This window comes from Pelodiscus sinensis, chromosome 13, assembly GCF_049634645.1.
Source record: "Pelodiscus sinensis isolate JC-2024 chromosome 13, ASM4963464v1, whole genome shotgun sequence".
In the NCBI taxonomy this organism is placed as follows: domain Eukaryota; kingdom Metazoa; phylum Chordata; order Testudines; family Trionychidae; genus Pelodiscus; species Pelodiscus sinensis.
The window spans coordinates 10,271,453-10,287,879 of record NC_134723.1 but is presented as its reverse complement, the minus strand read 5'-3'; the positions used below and the strand labels follow the sequence as shown (position 1 = coordinate 10,287,879).

Genomic DNA, 16,427 nt, shown 5'->3' with positions numbered 1-16,427 from the left:
AGACACACAAGGTGAGCCGCCATTGTGACATGGCCGTGAAAAAGGTCTTGGGATGTATTAGGCGAGGTATTTCCAGTAGGGATAAGGAGGTGTTAGTGCCATTATACAAGGCATTGGTGAGACCCCATTTGGAATACTGTGTGCAGTTCTGGTCTCCCATGTTTAAGAAGGATGAATTCAAACTGGAACAGGTACAAAGAAGGGCCACTAGGATGATCCGAGGAATGGAAAACCTGTCTTATGAAAGGAGACTCAAGGAGCTTGGCTTGTTTACTTTAACCAAAAGAAGGCTGAGGGGGGACATGATTGCTCTCTTTAAATATATTAGAGGGATAAATGCCAGGGAGGAAGAGGAATTATTTAAGCTTAATACCAATGTGGACACAAGAACAAATGGATATAACCTGGCTTGTAGGAAGTTTAGACTTGAGATTAGACAAATGGTTTCTATCCATTAGAGGAGTGTGGTTCTGGAACAGCCTTCCAAGGGAAATAGTGGGGGCAAAAGATCTATCTGGCTTCAAGATTAAACTAGATGGGTTTATGAAGGGGATGGTTTGATGAGATAACATGATCTTGGTAACTAATTGACCATTGATTATCAGTGGGAAATAGGTCAATGGAGGGATGATAGGAGTTACTATAGAGAACTTTTTGGTTGTCTGGCTGGTGAGTCTTGCCCACATGCTCAGGGTTTAGCTGATTGCCATATTTGGGGTCGGGAAGGAATTTTCCTCGAGGGTAGATTGGCAGAGGCTCTGGAGGTTTTTCGCCTTCCTCTGTAGCATGGGGTACAGATCACAGCTGGAGGATTCTCTGCATCTTGGGGTCTTCAAAGTATTTGAAGGCTTTAATATCTGAGATATAGATGAGAGGATTATTCTAGCAGTGGGTGGGTGAGATTCTGTGGCCTGCACTATGCAGGGAGTCAGACTAGATGATCATAATGGTCCCTTCTGACCTTAAAGTCTATAAGTCTATGAATTCCCCATGAAGAGGCTACATGCAAAGGGGCTCATTCCATTTGTTTGAATTCTGGAAGGAAATAAAGATAGCTGGCAATTTTTTTTTTCATCTTTTGCTGTTTGGACTCTAACAGAGTTGATGCTATAAAACAGAAGCAGAGATCCCCAAGGTCAGCTGGGTTAGCCCTAAAGACATTACGAGTTAAGAGACTACTGCAACTCTGGCACATTTTAAACCAAAAGTTTGGGGTCTCTGCCCAACTTCATGACAATCTGGCCTGAGGCTGGCACTCATGGCACTGCCACTTCAGACAGCAGCACAGTCAGAGATTATTTCCAGGAAGGGAATAAAAGTATTATTCTCCAGGCTTTTTGGTTTTACCATCTCTTCATATACTTTTAACAATAATCTTCTTGCTATCTCATTTATTTAGACTGGGCTGTGACTCTCAGTAAATGCTGACTGTTTAGTAAATTAATTTATATAAACACAACTCAAACCATTCTGGAAAAGAAATATTACACATACATGTGTTTGACATGCATTCTGCTTGAAATGCAAGCATCCACATAACATGCAATTATAACATGCAGTATAATGTTAGACACTTTTCATTAATCTATATACATTATTAAAAAACTGCAATAAATTCTACTGGCAATTGCAAAATGTATTAACTAATTACTAGTCAATATTTTGATGCAGAAATCAAGATAATAAAACTTATATTAAAATCTTGGGTCACGGTTAAAGTTGCTAGGTAGCAGCACCAGTGCTTTTTTTGTGATGGTACTGCCCTGTACGCATTACTGGCACCTCCAGTCAGAGCTTACATAGAAAGAATGGAGAGTGCTGGCACCTCTGTAATTAAAATGGCTGACAGTTCGCTGGGTCTTAAAGAGTACTGGCACTTTATTATTATTTTTTTTTTTTTACAAAAAAAAGCACCAAGTAGCATGATAGGACAGTTTGGTTGATCGACCATTACCAGATACTGACACCTTACTGGAAAATCCAGAGATTCCAACAATCTTACTGTGGTAGATATGGCTCATTATCTCCATCCTGGATCCAAGCAAGAGAGTCTGGGCTGTGGCGTTAAAACAAAGAAAGAATAAAAACCAGGGAAGGGCAATCCTGGATGAGACGTCTTCAGTAGAAATTTGCTAATCTTTGCTACTTTCTTTGCTTACAAATGGAAGTCCTAGGATGATGGTGAGGTTGATCCTGCACAGCCTGCAAAGACATTAGCCCTGATCCTGCTTCTTTACACGAGTGTAGTTCCAATAAGATGTGCATAAACTAATAAGTACAAATGTAAGTGAGACCTTAATTTCGCTCAGGGTAAGTATACTACATGCTGAAATGTGTTTGTTCTTGAGAAGAATAATGCATGTGTTACATGAACAGCACAATATTTTTGGTGTCTTTATTCATTTCCTTGCTTTCAGTGCTTTGGTTTTGTAAATGAAGTGAAAGTTAATTACATGATCATTAGTTAGCTAACTCATCTACTTGAAACTTGAAAGATATACTCCAAAATCAACTGTTGGTTATTATCAATGAAATTATTTCTGTCCTTTAAAAACTTGGCTTGGTCTACACTAACACAAGGAAAGTTGGCTTAAAGGTACGTGTAAAATGCATAGCTGGAATTGGCTTACATTAAGCCAAGCCATCGTGCATCCACAGTGAGGGAAGCCGATAGGAGCAAACGTTCCTCCTGGCTTTCCTTACTCTTCACAAAAGGAGGAGTACTGGACGCCGATGGGAGTTGTCCTTCGTGTTTCATTTACAGGTCTATGCTAGAGTTCATTGAGTGATCTGGTGTTTAAAGAACATGCCTTATTTTCTTAGAACAGTGTAACTACATGTTTCTCGTTTTATAACAGAAATGAAATGTTAAGTTTATACTGTGTTGAAACTAAACTATTAAAACCATCTTATAAGCAGGGGTGGGGAACCTTTTTTGGGTTGGGGGGGCACTGACACACAGAAAATTCAGTCAGGGGCCACACACAAGTGAGAGGCAAAATAAAATAAAATAAAAAATCCTCACTGACCAACTGAGAATGAAAAGACACTCTCCACATTCCCCTTGAACGCCAGAGCCTACTGGTGCACAGGCTAGTAGACTGTGTGCTCTGGTCCCACAGGAGGTTGGGGGAAGGAATCCGAACTCCTGAGTGTCAGGGGCAGGATTGAGGCAAACCGAGGGCCATAGTTGGCCCCCAGGCCTTAGGTTCTCCACCCCTGTTATAGAATAAAGTCAAAGACATTTTACATGGCTTTTTGTGGTGTTCATTTTAAAATGAGTTAGGGTTCATCCAGATTTTTTTCTGGTCTGCCATGGATTGAGTAGAATATCTTCTCTTGTTAATTATTAAAGAGTTTAAATCTATAGTCTTTAGTTGGCAAAGTTCTGAGAAAATACTTAAGTATTTATTAATAATTACTTTGTTCAGTGATAATTGTACACTTCAGGCATCTTGAAAAATCCAGCAAATGATTCAAGATACTCAAATTATTAAAATAAACACTATAAATGATCTATTAGCTACAGTTCATTTCCTCAATCGTCACTGGCAAAATGGCTAACTGTACATAGAGATTATTTTGTTAAAGCTCTGATACTAGGGGCAGAGATAAAGTGACAGTGTTTTGGTTTGACTTTCACTTCATAATCTGCAGTTTTACTCCAATTACCCATTACAATAGAAGTGTAAAAGACAAATCTTGTCCCACATGACAGATTAATTAATCATTCTTACAATTTCTAAAAAAATGTGGGTAAAGGTTTGAATAACTGGTAAATTGCTACTCTTGAGCTGGAATAATTCCATCCTCTCCTCCTTCTTAGAAGGGAAACTCCAGTTTGTGAAGGCTGATGGGCCAGAGAAGAGACCAGAAACCCCAGCTCTGTGAACTGATGTCTAACGACTGAATCTGAGCTTGCAGCTCAGAGTAACTCCACTTACTTCACCAGTCAACGCCAGATTTATGCGACAGCAAACTCAAGCTGCAAATGGAGACAGAAGCCGAGCCAGGCAGAGTGCACGCTGCTGTCACACACTCCGACCTACTTGAGGTCCTAACCTGACGTCCGGCGAGCTGCACAGGATTGTCACGGTGTAACTCTGTAGCCCAGGCTGGTAGTGCCGGGGAACAGAAAGAGCCAAGTGCCAGTCCATTAGTTACTGTCCGTGGGGGGAGAGCCCTTCCCTCGGGAGCAGCGCTACAGCGGGGGGACCCGGCAGGACAGCCAGGCAGCGCCGCCCGTGCGCTGCAGCCGCGGCAGGCCCTGGGGAGCGGGGCTGCCCAGCAAGGAAGCCGCGGCCGTTTCCGAGAGCCTCGCTGGCGCCATGTGCAACAGGGGCCGCCGGGACAGCGCAGCCTGGCCCGCGGGCCCTAGCTCCGGGCTGTCCGCCGCGCGGCTGGGGCAGGGCGCAACCCGGGGGCCCGAGCTCAGCTCCCCTCGGCGCAGGCGGCGCGTCCCGGCTGCTCCGTTGGAGCCGGGCACCAGATTTGCCGCCGCCAGGGGGAGCGGCGGCTTCACCCCGCCCCGCCGCTTCCCACCCCGGGCCGCGAGCGGGGAGGAACCCGACGGGGTAGGGGGAGCCCCAGGGCGCGGTGGGCACCGCCCCCCTCCCCGGACTCCGCTCCAGGGGCCGAGCCGGGAGCAGGTTCCCCGAACTGGACGGAACCTCCCCGCGGGTCCCCGGCTCGTCCCCTGCGCCTAGCGCCCCCCGAGCGGGAGGCTGCGGGAGCGCAGCAAGGCACGTCCCGCGTCTCCCCCCGCAGCCCGTTCCCGGGTCTGACTGGGGCCGCTGCGGGCGGGAGGGCCCCCCGGTGCCTGCTGAGAGGTTCCGCCCCCAGAGAGCAGCCCTGGCAGGGGGCAGACGCGGCCGCACGCCGCAGCTGTTGCTTTCGGGGGATTCAGCGAGAGAAAGCGCCAGGGCACCTTTAAGAGGAAAAAAATCCCCTCAACTCCCCGATTTGCATTTTCCATTTGTGCCCCTCCTTTTTCGCAGTGATGTCAGCCGGGGAGGACTTGCTGGCAGCACTGGGAAGCGGAGTTCAGACGGCGGCAGCAGAGCTGAGCCATCCGATGCTTTAGCACCCGGGTGCTGCTTCTCCGACACCCACAGCCTCTGCGCTTGCAGGGGCCAGCCGGACCGGACAGCTCCTGTGCACAATTTCCAGTCTGTGTCAAAGAGGGGCAAACAAGGATCCTCTGTCGTCTTTCCCTCAAATAGACCTAACGTTCCTCTTTCTGTTTTATGCCTAAAGAGAGAGATTTGCTGGACTGCTCTTGCAGACGGGGATTTAGTTAAAAGTCTCACAGCACAACTTAGCTTAACCAAGAGCAGCGTTGCGGACTGACTTTAAGGCGGTTCTTTTAATGTGGAATTGCATTTGCCTTTTACAGCTGCAAAAACATAAAGCCAAACTCAAATCAAGACTTAGCTAAAAGTTAGGCTGCCTTTTTCTTCCACAATTGTGTGCCCTCTGTGGAAATCGTTCATGCATCTTTTGCTCTAGCCTGCATGGGAAGGAGCAGCTTATATTTTGGATCAAGGATTTGCTGGTGTAAACTGGTCTAACTTCCATGTGATGGGGCAGCCTTCATTACTCTAGACGCCTTGTTGATGTGCTGAGGAGCCAATGTAGCTTGACATCTTTTGCAGCGAAGGCAAGGAATTAAAGGTAAGAGGGGGTTGATTAACATTCTGCATTTTTCATCACTCACCCCCCTCACAACACACTGCTAGCAGTGCCTCCAGATTGAAGATTATTAGGCTAGAAGTGGTTAAGTAAAATGTAAGTCATCTATGGTGAGGAGCACATGGAGTTTCCGAGTAATTGCAAGATACATGTTTAAGCTTTGTAATGTGTCACATTTATGATCTGTGTTACTGCAGGAACGCTGAGCTAATTTGCACTATTCAGGGATGAGGGGCTCCTACAGATTGAGTCTGTGATGCACAGTTTGATCAGGTTTCAGTTAACGTTTTCTTGAACGTGCACCCCCTTTCCCCAGTGCCTTCCACCAGCCAGTTTGATTTGGTGCTGGTTTGCAGACATAGTGCATAATACCTATGAGAGAGGGAGAGAAGCGAAAGGAAAAAAAACATATGGAGCATTTTATTGATGCAATCGTAAGCCTGTAATGGAGATTCCATTTAATGGGGATTGCATCAAAATGCCTAGCTGTTGTTGGGAAGAGGGGAGGACGAAAATTGTGCTGGATTGCAAATGAAGTTCTTTGATTGAAGGATTTCCTGGAACTGTGGAGGGATGAGGAGCTTAAAGTTGCTATGCATTTGGAGTATTGGAATGGGATAAAAACCAGAGCAAGCTGAAATACATTTTAATTTGCTCAGGCACTGAACATTATTTGAAACCGGTGGGAGAGGAAAACCAGTTATTGCATTGATGTGCTGGTGTTGACGCACTGTCTACGGAGCACTTGGACTCAGTAGCAAATACCATTGATAGGAAAGCTAGGATAGGGTATTACCTCTCTTTTGGGGACGAGTGAGTGGGGAAGGTTCGTTTATGGCTTTTGCAAGATAGAAATTGAAGGCACAGAGCTTACAGGCTGCTGGTTGCAAGCACAGCAGCATTGTAGGTGATCAGGAAAGCAGAGCATTTTTTCCCCTTTCCTTTTTGGAAGCCTGGTGTAAGAAATAAGTCTGGCAGATACATGAAGAGAAAAAGTAGGGACCGAAAGCTCTTCTGGGGCACCAAAGAAACTCTAGAGAGAAACTGACTGAGATAGTAGGAGCCCACATATTTGATTTTGAGAGAAGATGTTGTGTTGAAAGAAGTATGAAGCAATAGTTTTAGGTAATGCTGACGTTTACTTCAGTTGGCAAAAGTGAAGAGAAGATGTTCAAGATACAGTAGTCTGCTGAACCCTTCTAGAACTGAGAGTAATTTCTCAGTGGAAGAATATTAGGTTATTCTACACTGATTCATTATTTTTTCTGAATTGCAGTCTAAGATGTAAGGAATGAAGAGCAGCTCCTGTGTAAGTCTCACTGAAAGCAAAAGAAATATCTAGAGAAAACAGTAATAATAAGCAAAAGACAAACCACAACTTTTTTCTTGTTAGCAATGAAAGAATGAAAGTAGAGTTGACCTGAAAGATTATACAGGAAAATAGTTTTTAAAAAGGGGCTATCGGAGTCGTGAGCAAGAATTATTTATTTGTGTGTTAACATTCTGGTAACTAGTCTCACAAAGATTGGTTGGTAGTCATATGAACTGCAAGAATACCATCTGCAAGCATCTAAGTGGCATCCTCATTTAAGCAGCAGCGACATGTCCTATAAAATACTCACCAGTACTTCTGTACCATTAACAATAAAGGGATGGATTCAATGTATAGGTTGTACTAAATAAAACAAAGAAAAAGTAGCTCAGGTTGTCAGAAGTAATTTGTTTTCTTATTTGAAATGTGTACATAAGACTGGGTAATGGCTCCACACTTGAGTGACTCCAAAACTGTACATTTTGCATAAGATAAATAAAGGAGAGAGAGAGAGGGGAATATGCTGATTTTAAATACAGTGGAGAAAATCTGCATAAGCACAATGACTTCTACTTAAGTATTTCATCTTGGCCAAAGTGAGACAATTTTTGTGTGTGTGTGAACTGTAAAAGATGGGTTTAGAATATTAATGGCTAAACTCTGGAGAGCTAGGGGGCTCGCTCAGTAGCAGAAGATTCTTTTTTGTTAGAAAGACCTGGAAAAGATAGATATAAACTGCAAGCCATGTTCAATTTGAACGGTCTATACCCAAATTTTTAAATCACATTTAGCATTGCTTAAGAGAACAATGCCCAATTTTTTTTTAATAAAGCCCTCTGTACTATCAGTAAAGCTTTCTTACTTTTTCTTTATAGAAAAGGCAAGCATTGTTATGTTGTGCGTGTGCATAAATATATATATAGTGAGTTTGTGTCCATGTGGGGGGTGGGGGTGTGTGTGTGTGTGTGTGTGTGTGTGTTTAAAATTATATTTTCACTAAATAACAGGAATATACCTCTGTGGAACATATTTTGGTTTTCTTTCAATTCACATGTTTCCTTTCCATTTATTTATACAGAAGAGTTCTTATTGCTTCAGGACTGCATTGTTCATCTTTGCAGCATTTTTTCAAATGTGAGCATACAACTGCCTTGGTATAGTTAAAGGATAATTTATATTCAGTGTGGTAGTGTCTGCTCAGTGGAATTGGTTTTATACATCACAGCCTTTGCAAAAAGGGAGATCAAAGATCTGAACCTGTGGTCCTGCACTGAATTTGTATTCTACCTGGATATGAGCAATATTATACTGATGCCTCTCTCACTCTTGTAATTAAGAGTACACCTATCTTTTTCTTTATAATATCCCTCTGTTTAGTTTTAATGTTATTCTAAGGATGTATCCTAAGCTGAAATCAAAACACATTGCTAGAGTAAAATAGAAGTCCAAAATCAATTTCTGTATAATACAAACAAGTAAGGGCATTCATTGTCTCTCTGGCTTTCTGCTTCCTCACTATTCACCGCTTTCATTTTCTGAGTTGTTATTTCCAAACTTTAGATTTTGGAGCGCTCTTGGGTCCCAGGTAAGTGCTGTATTTTGAAGTAGCTTGCTATTGCAAAACAGTCACGGAGACTTCTCTGGAAAGTAGAACAATGCTGGCTCAGTAGTCAGATCTGAGTTTTGAGGGTTCAGCCTTAGATCATATTATGGACTTCAGTGCCTGTGGCATTATTCTTGTTTGTTCTTTTGAGGTTAAGTTATGAAAGTAAAATCAAACCAAACCAATAACAATTGAAAGTTAAACTAACCTTAAAATATATTAAGGAAGACAAAAATATATTAACATAGTGATCTGACATAAAGGCATAAAAGTGATAGAATTTTCAAGGTAGGGTCGCTAATATACACACCTTAACTTCATCTTTACGGGAACAGCCACTGCAGCATTGACAGTCTTCCATCAGAAGATACCAGGATAGCGAGTGAGCCTACTGTTATCTTACGTTTACATAGTATCTTTCATTTTGAAGAATCTTGAAATCCTTTCCAACATATACCTATTAATATCCATATCTAATGTATCATGTTACAAATAAGCTATTTACTTGATCACTGTAGATAAAGTGAATGGATGGCTATAAATACTTTGTGCACTTGGATCTGAGAATTTGTCTGTACCATGAATAACTGTTGTGATAATATGTGCTACAGTGCCTAGGATCAAGTAGGGTAAGCTAGAAGGCCTTGGTATCCTTTACTTTGAAATACATTGGCTTTTGTGGAAGTTGTTTCAGAGAGCTTTTGGAATTTTTTTGTTCATTTTAAATAAAAGTTCACTAGCTAGATTTAATAAAATTTGTTCCAAGAGCCTATTATAAGTGAAAGAGATAATTCAAATACTTAGACATTTTGTTATTCCACAATATATGAAAGTACTAATGAGCATATATTTCTTGAGTCTTTGGAAGGTTCAAGCTGCCTGTGGAATGAGTTGCCAATACACAGGCATGTAATGTGGAACAGGAAATTTAAAGTGGAAGTGGGAATTCGATTATCTCTTTAAATCTGTAGGGAAACTCCAGTTCTCATTATCCAACAGTAAAAATAAAATAAAATAAATAAAATAAAAAAAATAGTTTAAGACATAGTCTTTTTCAATTATGATCTCTGAATTAGGAGTGTCTTGCCAGAAATCATAATAGCTTCTATGAGGTTTTGCACTTTAAAAGCTCCACTGATAGAGGATTTTAAACTATCCTTGTAATTGTCTCTAATGTGTTATGTAGCGAATAAGAGTGGGATTAGTAGAATACAAATTTTGAGGCTAAGAGTGGCAACAACTGCGTTTATAATTTCTGGCACATATCTGAATGAAAGAGCCTTTTTCATATTGTCTTTTCTAGCACATGTATATTTTTTTCACACATACACCCCTGACTTTGCAGAAAAGTTTCTCCTCTGTGCAAATAAGGAACAGCAATACTTGTATAATATTATTACAGTTTCATATTTGAATGAAATAAGCATGTTTGCAGAAAAGCATTCATGAACCAAGTGGAGATTTCATTAAGGTTCAGGAAAACTTAATTTAAATAATGAAATGTAAATAGAAAGAGCTTGGAACTTATTCCACAGTTCACTGCCAAGTTTTTCATAGGTCTGAACAGTAAATATAATGGTGTAATAGGTTTTCTGTCACAATCCCATTATTAGACATGCTTTTTTTTGCGGTTTTGTTTAACTGCTGTTAAGTTGAAATCATGTTTAAAATTACTTATACATCAGCTGTACTAAAAATGTTTTCCTAAAGGTAACACAAAATAAAGCTGTTTGTACTTTCTTCAGTTTTCTTTATTAAGATCTCAAAGCCCATTAAAATCAATGGAAATAACTCCTATTGACTTCAGTGGACTTTGAAATAGGCTCCTAATGAATTACTGCATAACATATATAATGTACTTTAATTTGTGGGCATTTGGTTTGGGAATCAAACATCTTATTGGGGTATAGAGAGCTTTGTGGAATAGACATTTTGCTAGAGTAAGAACTGCAGGATTTGGTCCATTGAGCATTGGACTCTACGTTAACTTTGCAAAAGAAGAACTTTTAAAATTAAAATATTGCTTTCCCATCATCCATTTATAATTAGCAACATACCTGACATGGAATATAATTTCAATTGAAAGTGCAATACTAGGCAGACCGCCAAACTCTGCTCATATACACTGGTGTGAGTTGAAACCTTTGAAGGTATTTCAGATATTTGGATGTTTAGCGGAAAATCATCTGTGGCCCACAGTATTTAAACCCTATTGTCATTAAAAAATCAGTTTATAATATTCAGAATTATTGCCTGATTCTCTTTCCTTGCAGTACAACATCTTGCGTCACATTACTTTGTTTTCACATTGCTATGTTTTGAATGATTTTCTTCCTTGAAGCTGCTCTAGAAATAAGACGTCTCTAGTGATGAATTCTGTTTGTATATCAGTGTTTATCTGTTACATCCTCAAGGACATGGTTTTATTATTTTTGTAAGAATTTAATTAGTAATTATATGAGCTGTATGCTGTCAACCGAAATGGTAAGAAATCCGTACCAAGACAAACAAAAGCCAACAAGAAAAAATTGGTAGTGCTTTGGGGATAATTTTTTCCATTTGTCCACATATTTACACCTTCAATATCATATGGTTATAATGATGAATATTATTTATTATTAATCTGTGTTCAAATGTTGAACTCCCATTACTTCAGTGGTACAGGGTTAAGTCCAGTTCACAAAGGTATTTAAGCACTGCAATGCTCAGGTGCCTAGTGGAATTCTCAACCCTGATTTGGGTGCCGATGCTTTCCCTGCATTATATGGGGAGAATTAGGACTAAGAAAAGGATTCGCAGTAGCCAGTAAGATGAATGGTGAATCTCCTAAATTACCTAGGAGTGAATTTCAGAGGAGAGGGCAGAGCTTAAGCTCAGATCCTCAAAGGTATTAGGCACCACTAGTATTAGGTATTACCGCTTCCCTCACATCCTGTTTTCAGTTGGGAGCCTTCCCCTGGAGTTTGTTGCCTGACCCAGTCAGCCCTTTTCTCCCAAAATTGAGGGAAAGAGCCCCAGAACAATTAGTAGCCTAGAGCTTAGGACACTCATTTGGGATGCACAGATCCAGTTTCAAATTCTTGTGCTGCTTGATTTGGAACAGGCACTTGAACTCTTATTTTCCTAGATACCAGATGCCCTAACCACAAGATTACCTGAGAGGAAATTACAGCAGAACCCTTGTATACTGCAACTTTGCTACTAAATTGTAGCTCGTGCTAATGATTTGCAATGTTTGCATTGCCATGTACTGACGCATATTGAGTTCAACTTCACTGCAAACATTTGAGTTCACAGTAAAGTGCTTCCGTATGTTTATAAATGCGCTTTAATATAGTGAAGGTGTAAGGAGTGAGACAAAAGGAATGGTGCATTAACTGGAGTGACTGTTTTAATTTGTTAGTCATTTAAATGACTTTGGGATATTTATCCAGCAATTTCCTTTAAATGAAGATACCCTGGAATAGAAATCAACATGCCAATAATTCCACATGGGGGAAATCCATGGATAAGAACATTGCCACATTCATTCTCTTTTCATATTTCTGTCTTGTCAGTCTCTAAAGAGTGTGAAAGGATTTAAATGTTGGATTTTGATAGTGATTTCCTGATACTAGATTGCACTGCCTGGCCACTTTAGAACTTTTTAACCTTAGAATATAACTGCACTTAATTAGTGGAAGACTCTTTTTAAAAACACATTAATGTTGTGAAAGTCAATAACATTCTGTGTTTTCCACTGCTGCAAAGGGAAAGAACAATAAATGAACACAAATGGGATATAAAGGTAAATCAGAGGTATTGTTATCCTATTTGCTCTTTTTATTTGTAAAATACGACTGAGAAAAATACACTTTTGATTTGGAAAAGTGATTATGCTAATCTAGTTTCTTTACTTAGAATATAACCTTGAGAAACAATTATATATACAGAGGTGTTTACATTTATCTGAACCTTATACATTATTTTTACATAGTGGGAAAATGACATACGGCTATGATTAAGAAACAGACATATGATAAATGATGATTTTGGTCAGGTATTATTTTACTTAACCTTGCGCCCCCCTTTTTAAAGGGGATTAATTCATTAGGAGGGAAGAACATATCCAGATGAACACATCAAAGCTTATTTTTTAACAAAGTTAAATGTCTTTTCAAAAATGAACAAGGGAGGTAAAAATGGCAGGAGAAAAATTGATTCATATAACAGTAAGCTCATATCTAAGAATTTTGACTAGTCTTTTGTATGGTGAGATTCACTCTTTCATTGTGCCAGGGCTAAACCCAGATATGTATGAAGACAACTTCATATAGCAGCAGTTCTTGTATTCAGCAATATGTGGAAATGTGCAAATGAAGAGATGCTCATCACAATAGGCATGTCAGAAAAGAGAAGTCCAAGGTCCATTATGCTTTGAAGTCCATGATGCTTCGAAAATGAGCATAATGAGCAGAAAGCAAGAAACAAATCAAGAAGTGCACAGTATTTATTTGTGGTCAGATGAGTTATCAGCTGAGAATAAAGATACTACACACATTTGGTAGACATGGAATGTTTGTAGCACTTACAAAAGAACCAATCCTTATGAGCCTAAATCAACTCTCTTGGCTTCAGTGTTACCTCAGTAGTATTAAGCCACACCAATCAGATCAGGAATTGTGGATTGTGTATTCAGAAGAGGCAGTTTTCATGGTGACTAACTACCATTGACTTTGGAGACTTTGATTTTTTTTATACTTGAAGTATAGGTCTCTAATTTGAAAGTATGTGAGAAAGCATCAGGTTCCATATTATGCCTAATAGGAAGCAAAGTGAAGGTGATAAAACTGCCTGTTTTACAACTTAGTGATTAGAGGGATACAGTTAGTGGATAGAATAACCTTTCCATTTAAAGTTGGAATTAAGGCTGGAAGGTTGGGGTGTTCTGTACTGTGTAAGGCGACTTGGTTCTCTAGAATCCAGAAGTATTAGAAAAGATGGGCAGGATGTCTGATAATGTTGTTTGGAATAAAGCTGTCTAGAAGATTTCTTATTTATTGTTCATATTTCTCATTTTTTCAGCCTTCATTCACACACAGACTGTTTCTTTCTCATTCGAATTGTTGTACATATTAAAGCTGGTGATCTAACAGCTGGTTAGTGTTTAAGGATAACCAGACATCACTACATGAATTTATCTGACTCAATATGCCTAAAGCTATAAGAGATGACAGAAAACAAGTGATTTTAATTGATCAAAGTAATGAAATCAGATAATTCAAAAGTAAGGTATAAATACTGTCAGGAGCTAAGTAGCAAGGTAAGAAAGAATTCATGTGCATTGTAAAAAGTTCAGAATATAAATTTCTACAAATCCTTTTAGATCAGTGTGCCATTGAATTAAATTTTGTCAACTGAAATGGAAGAACAGGATCCTGATGAAAGCTGATCATACAAATTAGACATGGTGTAAAATTTTCAGAAGAGCATAAATGACTTAGGCTTCTAAATCCCATTTCAAAAGTGACATAGGAACTTCAGTTTCACTGATTTTAAATGAGGCTTAGGCTTCAAAGTCACTTAGGCACATTTGAAAAATTGTAGCCATTTTCAGCATCATAATGTAGTCATGGTGATTGTGTATCTTTGAAGCTTTCCAACACCTAGTCAACATCAGCCTTATTCAGGAGCAGTTTCTTCATCTTCTATACTCGAAAGATCACACAAGTAGGGATTCATGCAAATTAAAAACAGCTAAAACAAGACTTGAATTTGATAATAACATTTTTAAACATCTTTAATGTAACACAAAGTTACCTTTTTATAGAAATGACTGAAACACTTTGCCCTGGATATATTCCTCCTGTGTCATTTAAACCCCCATATCAACTACTGGTTATTGCAAGTGCAGAAATAGAAGGAGCGAAAAAAGAATTAATTATAATATAAAAGAATTGACACTGAAATTAATCCACAACATGAAAAATGGCGGCTACCTGTGCCCGTAAAAGGGAAAATGTATTTCTGGTTAATCCTATGATTTTGTGTCCTGAATAGAGAAATGCAGATTATTGTGCCTCACTTGCTAAGGATGACATTCACAAATGCATAAGCAGTATGACAAAAAAGAAGTCTGGAGTTTTCTCCAACAATGAAAATATAGAGAAAACATGAGACGTTCTCAGGTGCAATTATCCTAACATTTCTGAGATGACATCCTTGTCCCAAAGGTAAATCCCAAACCCCCCATCCAGAGTAGACTAAAGGCTTCACCAGTGGCAAATGGATGTTCTGCACACTGTTTAAACCTTGTTGTGAAAAAAAGGAATAGCTAACATAGTCTTCAAGCATATTATGGAAGTTCAGAAAATCTTCTGCATCCACTATCAGTCTCATCATTAATTGACTGATAAAGAAGGATTCTGCTTGTTAATGAAATTTGGTTGATCTCCCTGGAAGATTATATCTCTTCATGTGTATGCAGCTACCATAACGGTTGAAATTTGCCCTAAGCATGACAAACTTTTTAATCAAAACTTAGCTGTGTTTTACACAACAAGGGGCTCTATAAAGGTGCATTCATAAAAGTGACTGAAGGAGGTTTCAGAAGGAGTAGACAAGATTAATGAAAGTCACTCTCTTTGGACTGGAAATTGTGGATTGATCTATTTCACTAAAAAGAGGTGGAACTGAGAGTCATTCTAACACACAGTGGCACTTTTCTAATAGACAGCCCATAACCATAGGTTATAGGTTGAAACCCTGGACAGGAAAAAGACTTTCATTCTGACCCAACTAGCTGAATGAGAATAAACTTTTTTGAGGAGGTGGGGGAAATCTGTACCTAAAGGCAGATACAAAAGAACTGTAAGTCTATAGGGAACTCAGTTATTGCATTCTTACTGTTTTTATTTACAAACCAGATTATCTATCTATCTATCTATCTATCTATCTATCTATCTATCTATCTATCTATCTATCTATCTATCTATCTATCTATCTATCTATCTATCTATCTATCTATCTATCTAATTTTATTTTCTTTGCTGAGGGAGTGAATTTCTTCATGTCTTGTTTTGTGTTTGGGCCTACTGGTGGCTACACCTTTGCAGAGCTGGTCTGCAGAGCATGCACTTGTGTGATAGCTTTTATAGAAATATAAGCAGAGGAATGGTTGAGTCCCATCTCCCTGTGCTGACACAGGATTAACTATACTTAAACCATCTCTGACATATTTTGCCTAACCTGTTCTTGAAAACCTCTGAGGGTTGGGCCTAGAGCTCCCCCTCTTATCAACACATATTCCTCTCATGTAGCATATGTGATAAGTGATGCATAGATTCAATGCGTGTGTGTGTGGCATTGTGGAATATTTGTTGATTCATTATCTCTTATTCCGTACCTCAGGTTATCTGGGTCACACACGGACAGACTTGAGCCCTGCTCTCATCAACTAGTTTGTGGGAGCGGTTTGGAGGGATGATTATAGCCTACAAACTGTCATTCTTGGGGACTTGTTGAGCACCACTTGATGTAGAACTCAGCAGAAGTGCTTTAAAATTAGTTTAAGCCATCTTTATTCTCGCTGTATGATGGGTCCATCCAGGGTACAGTTCAGATGCCAGCATAGCTAAAAGTGCCTCAGGACTGCTCTGAACCGCACTTCATTGCTCCTGACTTCAGAGGGCTTTGTGGCAGCTGAAAAGAACCAAAGAGCAGCCTGACACACATCCCTAGATGATGGATTGTGAGAGGTTCAGATTAGAACTATTACGGCAGCTCTGCACTGTCCAGGAAATGCCTGGAGATCAGGGTAGTCTTCTTGGGGAATCCAGGGAG

General features: G+C 39.8%; 1 protein-coding gene and 1 long non-coding RNA gene across 14 annotated transcripts in view; one reads left to right on the top strand and one right to left on the bottom strand.

Moving 5' to 3' along the window:
- LOC142831205 (uncharacterized) overlaps positions 1-4,071 on the bottom strand; it is a 112,673-nt gene extending 108,602 nt beyond the window's left edge. Inside the window, exon 1 of the long non-coding RNA XR_012906853.1 lies at positions 3,945-4,071. This is a non-coding gene — a long non-coding RNA (uncharacterized LOC142831205). The remainder of the gene's footprint in view (positions 1-3,944) is intronic.
- Positions 4,072-4,732: 661 nt separating this feature from the next.
- PCDH11X (protocadherin 11 X-linked) overlaps positions 4,733-16,427 on the top strand; it is a 1,146,051-nt gene continuing 1,134,356 nt past the window's right edge. For all 13 annotated transcript variants that reach the window (XR_012906840.1, XR_012906841.1, XR_012906842.1 and 10 more), the window contains exon 1: positions 4,733-5,673. The gene's annotated coding sequence lies outside the window, so the exon portion shown is untranslated. The remainder of the gene's footprint in view (positions 5,674-16,427) is intronic.